Here is a 13,732-nt window from a genome sequence, read left to right on the forward strand (position 1 = left end):
CCTCTCTTGACCTGTTGGCCACACTTCTTTTGATGAAGCCCAGGATATGGTTGGAATTCTGGGCTGTTAGTACTCATTGCTGCATTATGTCCAGTTTTTCACCTACTGGTACCCCTAAGTCCTTCTCCACAGGGGCTGTTCCAAATCCCATCATCCCCCAGCCTGTACTGACACTGAGGATTGCCCTGATTCAGGTGCAGGAATATAATATAACATAACATAATATAACATAATATATTGGACTCGATGATCTTTGAGGTCTCTTCCAACCTTTGTGATACTGTGATACTGTGATAACATAATAGAATAGAATAGAATAGAATAGAATAGAATAGAATAGAATAGAATAGAATATGACAGGACAGGACCAGACCAGGTTGGAAGGACCTCGGACCTGTCTTGTTCAACTTGCCAAAGCTCTCATGGTTCCACTTCTCAAGCCTGTCAAGATCCCTCTGGATGGCATCCCACCCCTGAGGTGCTTCAAATGCACCACTCAGCTTTGTGTCACCTGTAAATTTGCTGAGGTGCATTCAATCCCCTTGTCTACATCACTGATTGAGATATTAAAACAGCACTGGTCCCAGTACAGACCCCTGAGGGACACCACTTAGTCTAAGAGCTGATTTATACAAAGGTTAGCAATCAGTCTTATAAAATCTCAATCTTCTCTAGAAAATTACCTAAGACAGGGGAAAAATAAAATCTACCTGGATATTCAAAGGCATGAGTTTTATTGGAATCTTTTATAGCAAGCATGTACTTGAGGATATTAGCAGCACGCCATTCATGGCTAAAAACTTATATTTGCATTTCTGGGAAAAAAAAATATTACTGCTGAAGCAGAAAATAAGATTGGGTAAAAACTTAAAGCCACAGAGATTCTAGTAGTTAAAAAAAAAAGAGTTTTCAATCAAATATTTAATTAAGAATGTCAACAGATGGAGGTGGGGAGTCAGGGGGAAGCATGAGATTTATCTCCTCTAACTTTATGCCCTCAAAAATGTTAGGAATCTAGTTGAAATGTCCCTTCTAGGTCCTTTCTCCTCAGTGAAAAAAAGCTATCCATAGATGTCTCTCTTGGAATGTAATCTGTAATTCTCCAGAGGTGTCTATATATCTCCATTGACTACAAAGCCTTGAGCGACTGTGTTAGACTTCAATGACTAACTTTTAGATGGCTAAAATAATGACTAGCTCAGCTCTGAAAACCTATTTTTTAAACAGCAAGGTTAAGTGAGATGAATCAAGCTTTTTGTGTCAAGCACTTTATCAAAAATCTACAGTAAAAAATATTGTTTTGACAGGCAATTTTGACCAGCATATGTATCACTGGTTTTAATAGAGCCGGGGTTCTGCACCTTTCTGTTTCTGCATCACCCACCAGAGCAGGGCACACACTGATGAATGGTAGAACAGTATGCTTTCCTCATTAAATATTAAACAATTGAAATAGCATCAATGGCCTGATGAACTCTTCCCTAAAGTATTAGTGACATAGTATCAAAATTTAAATGCAGTTTTTCTCTTTGTTGTACATTATGTGCATTAATTGTCTACAGCTTACAAGTACACAGCTAGAAGTTGCTAACCTCTTCAGAGCCAATCTTGCAGTTGTCCCATTTACAGGACTTCCATTTAGCTGGATGGTGCATATGCATATGCAGCAGCTTCTCCAGTTTGAAAACAAAAATATGGATGTGAATTTATACAGCAGAGAGTACATTAGAAAACTAACCTCCTGTGCAATACTTCAAGCACTGGGCTCTACCCTGTGTAATCAGTGGCAATTACAAGATGAGAAATGAGATAATGGCACTAATATTTTTGTTACTTAGAACACAGTAAACTTAATCCCTTTTATAGGTACCCAAACAAGAAGTTTTGCTTTAGTTGTACCTTCTGGATGTCTGTTTCATAAACACAGCATGACAGCTTGCACAGTGCATTTTTAAATGTTACATAACTTCTATCCTAGTATTTATTGAATGAAGGATCTTGTGGTAAAATATTGTCACTAGGTAGAAATCCTTTACTTGTGGAAAAAGTAGCTCTGCATTAGGGTTCAAGCTCAGAAGCATGATGCTGCGAGTACTAAAAGCACAGTGTTCTATGTCAAAGGCCAGTGAGTTACTGTAATTCCCTCTACTCAGGAGAAGAGCTGTTAGCAGTCAGTAACCCTTGAGTGCAGGCCCAGCGTGTGAAAATGCACCAAATTATCTTTGTTACATTAATGTACTTCAATTTTTTACACTTTATTAATTCACATTGGTTCAATAAAGAGAACGCCTAGGACAATGCCAACACGTTAGCATTTCTGAACTCCGTTACAGCACAACTAAAGAAGGACCAGCATTGTCAACACCACACACACAGAATTCTTTGAGACTGAAATACCAGCTCCAAAGTCAGCCTGACAATACTGCCTGCAAGGTGTGTACACATGCAGTGCCCCTTCCGAACTGTAGTTACCACTAATAAGGTATGTCTTGTATCTGTTTGACACAGATGCTGTTCAGCTTCTGTGCAAAACTCTCAGCAAAACCACAGACACTTTTTACTGAATGAACTGTGCTAGTGTGATGTTTTTCTACAGAACAATCTTAGCCTTGCTCCAGTCAGGTGAAGAATCCCATTAATATTTGCTTTGTGCCAGGCAGCCCCTTTTTGTTGACCCTGCACAACACAAAGCACACGCTTGACTCAAGGCAAGATCTTGACAAAAGCAACCAATACAAGCAAAATAAAGGCAGTTGGTATGGGGTGCAGCTGGGAGACTGGGACCTGACTTTCAACAAGTTTTAAAATAATTATCAAGGTCAAATAATCATCATTGGATGCTTGATGGTTTCTTGGGTTTTGAATAATAATAATGGCCTGTATTGCCTTTTATAAGCTGCAGCTGTCCAAGGGATGGTAAGCAGTTCTCAGAGGACCACAGAATTACCCATTTGAAATCTCAGTTGTCTTCAGACCTCCACATGTTTGCTCATAGTCTAGTTAGAGCCACTGATATAAAACAAGTTTAATCAGAGCTTTGGCTATTTATGGAGAAAGACTCTCACAAGTGTGCAAAGGAAAAATAAAGAGTCCAAGACATTCATATTCCACCATGTTCACACCAACTGCTGGTCATCACTCCTATGAAATCCAGCTCGGCTTCTTCCAAACTTTATCAGTCAAGTCAGAGTAGAAATTACATTTAATGGCATAACCATGAAGGGACTGTACCAAGGTAAAAAACTCTGCTCTTGAAACTGAAATGCAACTACAGATTGCTTGAGGCCTGACATTCCAGTAGGCCAGTGGGCAAGCCAGAAGCCTGGGCTGGATGCTGGGGAGGCAGATGCAGGAGTACCATGGAGGTAGTTTTAACTCTGTCGCTTTTGCAAGAGGCAGTAGATCATATTGATGTGTATAAAGTTGCCACACAAAAATCTAAACTGTTCACTGTTAAACAAAAGTGTTGGTTAAGCCCTCAAGGATAATTAATTAATGACAGATATCTGTTAGTTCTTTATCACACTAAAAACATGTCTTAAAAAAGATATTATCTTTTTATCCCACAATATCATGATGATAAAACCAAGGTAATTGTATTCACACTAAGCAACCTGTGATTTACTTAAAAATTCAAAGGTCTACTCATTTTTTTCTAACAGTTGGCAGGTGATTCATGGAAAAAAAAAATATATAAAAATCACACTTCATTGTGTAAAAATAAACTTTTTTAAAAAATAGGCTAAAATAGGGCTTTTAAAGGATTAAGTACATTTGAAATAGGAAAGAGTGAAGACAAGAAAAGAAAGGGTACAAATTATTCTAATGTGCCTGTTGTGCAAAACAACAATCTTCAAGGCATTTGACTCTGGCAGTTGTTCAAAGATGATAAAATAATACTGGTGCCTTAACAATGGTGCAAATGTTACATTGTAACCTTCATACTATTGAAAAGCAGCATTTTGTTTGCTTCTGTCCGTCTGGATCCGAGCTTAAGGAAGATGCAAACTGGATGACTATGCATACTGTGTCACAGTTGCATAATTTTTCATCAGGAAATAGTCATCTTTAGCCTTCTGTTCAGAAATTCTGTTAAGTATTTAAAATATAAAGGATTCAGCTCCAGGATGTGACAGAGCACTGCGTCCTCTAAAAAGACCACAGGAAATGACAAAACACTCATCGAAGGGCAGACCTAGCAGTCTGGACAAAAATTTTAACACTGTTAAGCTTTTTGTCTTTTCAACTTTGCAAACCCACAACAGAGGGAATGAAGAAAATAGCAAAAAAATCACATTGTGAATAAGAAATAAACTGGTTTTAGAATAATGGTTTAGAAGACCACAGAGCTAAGATACAAGCACCCCAGGAAGATACTAAGGAAAATTACATTATAAAAAGCATGGTAGCCAACTTTCACATTTACTCCTCATAGAAGACAATCCCTGGTCCAGCACTGACTCAAGCCCATTCAGGTTCCCCTGGCTGCTATGAATGCAAAATACTAAAACAGTAAGTACATGATTCTTGGGAGTTTAAAAATCAGTGCTGCAGGAGGAATTCCTGAAAGTCATTTGCTCCTATATCCTAGGCAGAGAAATTCAGATAGGTTAGGCAGAGGGAAGGGAAGGTCCACAGGGTACAAAGCCTGTTTCACCAGGAGAAGGCATGTCTACAAGCACAGCTCCTGGTGGAAACATTCAGGATGATGTGAGAGCCAGAAACTGGGCTGCCATGTCTGCAGCTGGAAGCAAAACAGATCAGCTTGGGAAGAAGAGTATTTGAATGCAACTGCCCAGCTCCTTGAGACCCAGTCTCAACATCCCTTCCCAATGCTGGCCATGCTATTGCGAACCTTCACCCAGTTAGTACAGCAAATATCTGACACTAGGTTGTGACTACTTTCTAGAACTATAATCTGAAGAGGAGCAAAGACCCTTACTGGTTAAGGACAGCACAGCCACCAAAAAAAAAAAAAAAAAAGGCATGTAAACTGTCTGAGAATAAATTTAGGACAGAAATTAGGTTTCTAACAGCCTGAAGAGCACGGCTCTGACCAGCATTCAAAGAGATGCAATGGGAGTGATGCCCCAGAAACATTTAAACTGGAGCTTGCTGAATCTGAAGTAGAGACCAGCCTAGTCCAATCAATTAAGATTAGCCTACTTAGCACCACAGCAAAAATGAGGTGATGTCTCCACAGGCCCCTCTAGTCCTTTTTCCTATGTATAAATATATGAGAAGATATGCTTCTTCTGCCAGTTCAGGCCACTGCAAGCAGCTAAAAACCATATACTTACGAGTCAGAGGTCTGGGGATTATACAGGTAGTAACTTCTGTTCACCTGTTCATTTTTATTTGCTAGCAAATTGTGTTAATAATAGTTAAGGAGAAATACAAATTGCTCTCCAAAACTGTCCATTTATAAACCTTCATAAAGGTACCTCAGATTTCTAAGCTCTCCTGAATGTCAAACAGATGTAAAGAAAAACAGAAGTCATTAAGTCTGGACACTCATCACATTCAGGAAAGTGCAAGTACAAGTACTTCTCATACTAATTATAAGAAATGTAATTATATCATCACTTGCAGAAACAAGGCTGCAATTCTTATTCATCACAAAAGTACAAAAGGACAATTGCCTTTTAAACTACAGCTTTCCAAACATGCTTTCAACAGCATTAGTCATAGCATAGCTATGGAAACACCAAGATGGAATCGATTCCACCAACCCAAATCCTGCTGTGCCCACACATCGCAGGAGGTAGAGGTATCCTCTTTCAAAATTAGCTCCTTTATTCCTACTTTAATGTCTCTAGGCTGTTTCATTCACATGAAACCATACAGCCTCAGACTGCTGCAGATGAAATGGTAACTATATTCATTACCATGGCGCTTGGACAACAGGTGCTTTGCAGATGAAATCTAGGTGCTGAAAGTAGTCCATTCCTAAAACTTTCTCAGACTTCAAGATAAGACTAAGTGAGCAGGACTAGATTTTCAGTCAGCAACTATCTGTACAAAATTACTCACAGAACACACCTGCAATATTAAGAGAAAGGACGAAAGGAACATCATTCTGGAAACTGCTAGCCTAGTTACTTTATTTCAGTGCTTTAGTAATACATTTTACTCACTGGCAGTTCCACATAATTTCAATTTTAATTTAAAAATAAGGAGGGATGGAAATAAAAAGGAGAGATGGAAGACAAAGTTTCAATCACTCTTGTATTTTAATAGCTCACTTTCAATTTAAATCAGAAAAGAAAATAAGCAAGCTGAGTCTTCTTAAAATGTGGAGTATTGACCCAACAGACTGCAACTATTTCAGAGAAGTCACCATAATCTATCATGTGGATATCTAACAAAGTGGTTTTTAGACACATGGATTATTAACCATAAATATTTTTATTACATTTAAGCTGACAAAAGACACCATAAGTACATAGAATATGTTTCTACAGAGGCAAATGAATTCATTTCTTTTGCAACATGACTAATTGCATGAGAAAATGCTGAAGACTTCTACGCACTTTCTTCTTGAAAGGAAGCTGTTATGGGAATGTAAATATAAGCGTTAGACTGCAAACTTCCAAATGCCTTTGCAGTCCTCTGAATTATTTTTTGAGAAAGGAAATATATCCCCTGTAACTTCCTTGAGTTTCCACACCTGAATACACAGCATATCTTTATAGTCAGTTACAGATCCCTAAAAGCTGTTTGCATGAAATACATTAAGCAATTCCACCACAATAAAGTAAGCAGCAGACAACACTGCAGATCCAGGTATTCAGCACTTCAGCTGTAGCATAATATTGCACTATCTCATTCTCTCTGGGAAATAAATAAATAAAACCCTAAAAAAAACCACCAACCAGACATACCAGCAAACAGAACCTGTCATCTGGAAAAATCTTTCCAAGTCTTTTTTTTAGGGAACCAATACCCTGTGTTCTCTACATCAGGGGCAGCCTCTGTTAAGCATCTAAGTGCTCTCAACGAAAAGTAACAGTTTCTTCTCCAATCCTGAACTCTCAGTGACCGTCACGGAAAGTAGCAGTTTCCCCACTCCCCATCAGCCAGTGGCATTAATAATCATCACAATAGAACCAAACACCTTCAAGCAAATAGCTGCTTCTGATGAATCTCCATCCCAGTGAGATAAATCCGTAAGAGGCAACCTGCTGTCTTGTTTCTGCCTTTTGAATATGAGGAGCAGAAGTTGGATGGAAGGGTTTTACTGCCCTTAGGGCTCTGAAAGATGCCTGATGTGGCAGTGAGCCAGCTCTCCGAGGGAGCCTCCTTTGCTATTTCTCTCACAGCTATTTTCTGATGGATAATTTTTAAACAGACACACACGAGCACAGGAGACACCACAACACAGGGCAGGGGTTTTTGTTTTTGTCATGTAAGTATTTGTATTCGTAAGAAGGAGCCCAAGGTTTCATCCGGTTTCGGTTTGAGATTTAGTTTGTTGTGGGTTTTTTTGGTTTGTTGTTTTTTTTTTTTTTAAAAAAAAGGCAAGGGGGAGTCCTGGATTATTTTTTTTCGTCCCCAGTTGCCTGCCCCTCTACACAGAACAGCAGATAAAACACTTCAGCTTAACCGACCTAGGCTCAATTAGTGCAACATTTTGCACACATCCAGGCAATCACCAGGCTGAGAGATTTAGTTCACTCCTCGTGTTTGTTGCACAGAAACCTTTAGTTAGGTCTGGAAAGAGATTTCTTTAACAAAAAAAAAAATGAAATAAATAAATCCCTTCACAATGTAATTTGCACAGTGTGGAAACGCCTACAAGGAGATGAAGTACCTGCACTGGGGAGATGTTCAGTTGTTCACTTCATCTTCCGTTGACAAGGAAACCAAACCGCACTTCATTCTCCAGAAAAACCTTCCACTGCCATCGTTTGAAAATGTATTTATTTGAATGTATGTATATATCTATCATCACCATCACGACAACAATAACCATCACAAAATACTGCTGGTAAAAGTATAAAAAAAGTCAAGGTGCAAAATGTGCAAAAGTAAGAATCATCTCTTTGGCTTTCTGTTTTGCTTTGTTATCTTTAAGCAAGGGGGGAAAAAAAGTATTTAAAAATGATAACTGTAACAGGCTGCAAGAAAAGTTTCACATTATAAACAGGCATCAAAAACTGAGAAAGAAGGAGAAAAAAACCAACAACCCAAAACCTGCTGATTGCACTGAGGGGGGAAGAAAAAAAAAAAAAAAGAGAGAAAGAAAGAAACAATAACAAAAATAATGAAATTAACATCTTGCTCTGTGGTTTCCACGAGTGTTGCAAGATTACAAACTCTATGTAAACACTGCTGTAAAATGCATTCGCGATTCCCATCTCTTTACAAAAAAAAAAAAAAAAAAAAAAAGAAGCAAACCTTAAAAAAAAAATAATTTAAAAATAAAAAACACCATCAGAGAAAATCCTCTGCAAAAAACCGAAAAGTTAGAAACATGCCTTTTCTCTTTATCTTTAAAAAATGAGCATCGTATTTCACATCGCTTTTCCATGCCACAACAAAACCAGTTGCATATATAGAGATATATAGCTACTAAATGTATATCAGTTGTTGCTGGACTGGCAAGTCTGTATTATTAATATTATCATTTTTCATTCCCAGTGACTCCCGGCCCCAGCAGCACCTTTTGCTCACAGTTTTAGTAACCATCACATGCTAGGTTAAAAAAAAAAAAAAAAAAAGAAAAAGAAAAAGGAGAAAAAAACCCAACAAAAACCAACAAAACCACAAAAACTTGTCATCAGCAAAAGATCAAATCCATTTAAACAATAATCAAGGAGGAAGAAAAAAAAAGGAAGAAAAATACCCCACCAACAAAAATAAAAATAAAAACAAAATAATAAAAAAACCAAAACGAAGGGGGAAAAAAAGAAAAAGAAAAAAAAAAAAGAAACGGGACCAAAAAAAAAAAAGAAAGGAAAAAAAAAAAAAGGAGGACAAGAATGTCAGCGGAAAGGTACTCACCGAGCGGGAGTAAAAGGGAGGAATAAAAATGAGAGTTACTATAAAATACAGTATGGCGGTGGCAGAAGGAATGAGGCGCTTTTTTTTTCCTCTCCTCTCTAGTCTCTGCCTCCGGCAACCGCCACGTGATCCGCAGCCGGGCGGACTCGCAGCCGGGAGGGCGCAGCGGCGGCGCCGGACGCGGACCCAGCCCGGCCCCGGCCCGCCCCGACCCGCCGCCGCAGCCGCCCGGCTCCTGCCGCCGCCCTACGCTCCACGGCCCCTGCTGCTCGCACACGGCCCCTGCACGGTGGCGCCGAGGCGCAGGCACGGTGCGGAGGCGGGCGCGCCTTGCGCGGCAGCGCAAGTTGCTCGTCCGCGCTACCCGAAGTTGCCGCCCCCTCCTGCCCAGCCGGTGTGGCGCCGCTCGCCCCCGGGACTGGGGCCGGCAGGCGGGCGGAGCGCAGAGCCGGGTAGGGACTTGCCCGGATGGGAGGTGCTGTACCCTGGTCCAGCGCCTGGCTCGGCAGTGAGCTGCCCCTCCTGCTGCTCGGTGCGGGGTGGGGGGAGCTTTGCACAGGGGTACCTCCCGTGTGCGCACGCCGGGGACAGCCCCACCGCTCAGCCACTGGGGAGCCCGACCGCTATAGTTCTCGGGGGTGCCTCTCCTGCATCCCCTGGCACGCAAGCAAGGCACCCCTCCTGCCGCCCGCGCTCGGGGTCTGCGCACAGAGCAACCGCTCCTGCCGCTGGAGCTATGGGGTGGCACGGGAGTTCCTCGGCTGCCGCTCCTGCTCCAGGGCTGTGCGCAGCGCTCAGCGCTGCCGTGCCGGGCGCTGGGGCTGCAGCCGCTGTGCCACCCGGCCGTGTAAAGCGGCGCTTCTCTGTCTTCTTCCGGAGAGCATTTCTTTGCGCAGCTGGGAGGAGAAGAGCAGGTAGCAGCAGTCCCAGCTGTTTGCTTTTGTTCTTTGGCCTCTGCCCGGTTTCATACTGTCGCCCTCCCGCCCTCCCAGTAGCAGGTCTGTTGCTTCCCATAACAAAGTTACTGGTCGAGGTGGAAAGGAAACAAGTGTTTTGGGAAGGGCTTATTCCCGAGAGCTGCCCACCGTCGCTGATGGCAGGGTGACCACGGGTGGGCTCCCCCTCTCGACCACGGACAGCTGCCCACAGCCTTCTAAGTGTTTGGAGTTGGGTCCCAAAACATAGGACTACGGCCCCGCAACGGCCCTATGGCTGGCCGGATGACAGCTTTCTCCCTTCTCCGTCAACAGACTAGAAACGCAGTGGAGCAGGCTGGCTGCTACTGCTGCTACCGGCTCCTCAAGACGCTTGCTGTTCCTTTTTCTCTCTCCTCGCCGATTCCTCATTAACAACGGCAGGAGAGGCAGCGAGCGGCGGCTAGGCTGAGAGCAGCTCTGCTAGGGCTGCGACTGGAACCAACCGCTGGGCATGGCACTGCCAGACCCGGCTCTCTGCCTCGATGCAGCCCGCAAAGATTGTGCCCTCGCCTAACCGGCCCACAAGAGCAGCAAGAGACATCTGTATGAGACAAATTAACGGAGGAATAGAAGTGTGCATGCACAACCAGGCTCTGTGATGGAGAGAGTGAGCTAGGCAACACTTCCCTGCTCACTCCTCCTTTCTTCCTCACATTTTTTTTTTTTTTAGAGCCCCTCTCTTTTCATGTGGGTCAGGAGGCAGGAGATACAGTCAGGTTATTACTGTATAAAAATTACTCTGGCCAGTAAGAGGATGCCCTGCTATATAAAAGACTGGTGAGGGCACCAGTCTGCCTCCTTCACATACTCACGCAAAGCTTTTCCCCCTTGCCCTGGCCATTTCTTTCGTTCTTTTTTTTGTCCTGTATCTCTTCCCCAGTGTTTCCAGAAAATGAAAAGAAACACTCCCTTTCTTCTTCGCTCTCAACTTCTTTTATGAAGTATGAAAAGAACACTGGCCAAAGTTTAAATATATATATATATATATATATATGTATAAAATGTTACATTTTCTTGCTTGCTTTTTTATTTTGGCACTGAGCTTGTTCTGGCATTTCATACCAGTCCCAGTTGCTTTCCCCTCACTAAGTTTGGCTCTCAGGAGTAGAGCTGTGCATCTGAGAAGTTATAAAACAAACAAAAAGCCAGAAAAAAATGAAGTCCTTAGAGATACAAAAATCAACAAGGAATGAAAATGTGTGGTGGGAAGATTTACCAACTTAATTGTACAATGTTGAACATGCATCTGACAATGAACTCAGTCACAATGTCACGATGGTGTTACAAACTATCACTTCTTGAGATTCCAGGTATGGGAGATGCATTTCTTTGGGTGGTGTACTCTGAGCAGCATTAGGCATTGCATACAGAAACACAACTCCGTGGCTCAGTTGATTTTTAAATGATATTTGACAGCAAAATGTGTTTGCAGAATCAAGGCCTAAATAGCGATCCTATTTTGTTGTTGCTTTTCAGTTTCTATTACTGCCTCTAATTTTGAGCGCATATTTCATAGAATCATAGAATGATAGAATGGTTTGAGTTGGAAGGGACCCTGAACATAACAGTTCCAAACCCCCTGCCATGGGCAAGGCCAGCTTCCACTAGACCAGATTGTTCCAGGCCCCATTCAAATCTGGCCTTGTTATTTCTTCTTGAAATAACAACAATAACAGGTAAAGGATGGTGTCTTATTAATCCAAGGCTTTATACTAAATCTGACTTACATATTTGGATCTCATTAACATCTATACAAGAAACTGGATACATATATTTTGGACAATATGTTTTACATATTATTTACCCCAAGAACTCAGAATACAGTAAATGTTTCCCTCTTCCATGTGTAGGTATTGATTTGTTGCCCTTCAAGTGAGTTAAAAAGTCATTATTAATGATGCATTGGGTAAATCTGGATGTAAACACTAGGTGCAAGGCTTAGGGACTGCTCTTAAATCTCAGGGACAGTGCAGTGAGATGTTCTAGACCAGATCTAGAGACAGAGCTAAGGGAAATCTGGCCTCAGAAACTGTCATAAAAATCACTTCTTGCTATAGATAGCATTCTCAGTATTGTGAAGATCAGAATTATAGAATCAATAAGGTTGGAAAAGCCCTCAAAGATCAGGTCTAAACTGTCACCCGAGACCTCATGACTACTAAACCACATTCTAATGGCTAACAACTCTCTCTGTGAAGAACTTTCTCCTCACCTCGAGCCTAAACTTCCCCTGGCACAGCTTGAGACTGTGTCTCAAGATGAACTGTGTCCTGTGGGCATAACCTTAGGTTTACCAAAGAATGCCTCTGATACTTCTCTGCTTGCAATCCATCAAGATGGAATAAGCAGTAGAGAGTAAGAAGTGCAAGAATTTTTTCAAGAATGTGTGTTTGGAATAGGTCACAAGCACACAAGTAAGAGCTTGGGAGAATCATGTGTTCATTGAATCCCAGAAAGCCTTTGTTCATCAGCATCAACTTTCTGGGTTCTGCTGGAATTTTTCTACAAGAGAAGTTGTACACTTGTTACTGGACCCAAATGAGGGAAAGTCCATCACATTGCATGTTTTATAGCTTGGCTATGTACAGTGCTCAAGCTGCACCAGGGGAGGTTTAAGCTGAATGTTAGGAAGAAGTTCTTCACAGAAAGAGTGATTGGTCATTGGAATAGGCTGCCCAGGGAGGTGGTGGAGTCACCATCACTGGAGGTGTTTAGGAAGAGACTGGATGGGGCACTTGGTGCCATGGTTTAGTTGATTAGGTAGTGTTGGGTGATAGGTTGGACTTGATGATCTTGAAGGTCTTTTCCAACCTGGTTAATTCTATTCTATTCTGTTCTGGGTATGAGTATTCATGTGCAATCCAGTGCATACCAGTAGAGTGCCTGCTGGTAATTTTTAGGCTTTCCATTTTTCCTGCTGCAGGAGAGCAACTGAGATCCACTGCAACATGACTAAGAGTTATCCTTAAAAGTAACCAAGAATTTTGGGCAGAAAGTATGTGAGCCAGCACTTCTGTGCCTCTGCCTTGGTTGCCAGCACAGTGATGCTTCCTAAGGTTCCCAAAACACTGTATAGCACAGCCAGTGCTCTGTGTGTTATGCTGGGCTTGCTGTTCTTGTTTGTAATGCCATATAATCCCAATATTTTACATCTCTTCCCTGCATCTCTGCAATACCACTCCCTTCCTCTCTCCTGAACCACCTCACCCCACCCCCAGAAGCAGAAGTAAGTCTGTGCTAAGATTACCACATTGCCTATAATCTGTTTTTCTTGATTGCATTTAAACGTCTGTGCTCTCAGCACAGGGCTGCTGCTGTCTGTACACCTTATTTTGGTGATATTCTCCCCTTTCCACTGATGCTAGTGTTGGAATAAAGCACTTCTTATTTTCTTCTTTAATTTTTTTTTTACATTACTTTTACTGCACTTATACTTTTGTAAAATAAAAGAAGTTTCTCTTTGCGGGTGGTAAGCAATTAGTTGGAGTCCAGCCCTAATGCCCTGGCTTTGTACAGATCTATCAGCATGACTCAGCAGCCTGCAAGCCTGAGTTCAAGTTGCAAACAGTTACTGGCAGAAGTCAGCTAAAACAATACCAGATGCCAAAATATTAACATCAATAATGAAAAAAATAATTAGTGGTCTTTTTTGCAGATGCAGCTTCCTGACCCTGCTTTCATGGCTCATTTGAATAAAATCTCTATCCAGTATAAATATAGGGTTATGAGGCTGTGGGGTTCTTTTTTTC

General features: G+C 41.6%; 1 protein-coding gene across 1 annotated transcript in view; it reads right to left on the bottom strand.

Moving 5' to 3' along the window:
• Positions 1–9,387, bottom strand: part of RALYL (RALY RNA binding protein like) — a 365,227-nt gene extending 355,840 nt beyond the window's left edge. Inside the window, exon 1 of the mRNA XM_054167309.1 lies at positions 9,007–9,387. The gene's annotated coding sequence lies outside the window, so the exon portion shown is untranslated. The remainder of the gene's footprint in view (positions 1–9,006) is intronic.
• Between the last annotated feature and the right edge of the window lie 4,345 nt (positions 9,388–13,732).

Source organism: Dryobates pubescens, chromosome 14, assembly GCF_014839835.1.
Source record: "Dryobates pubescens isolate bDryPub1 chromosome 14, bDryPub1.pri, whole genome shotgun sequence".
Taxonomy (NCBI): Eukaryota; Metazoa; Chordata; class Aves; order Piciformes; family Picidae; genus Dryobates; species Dryobates pubescens.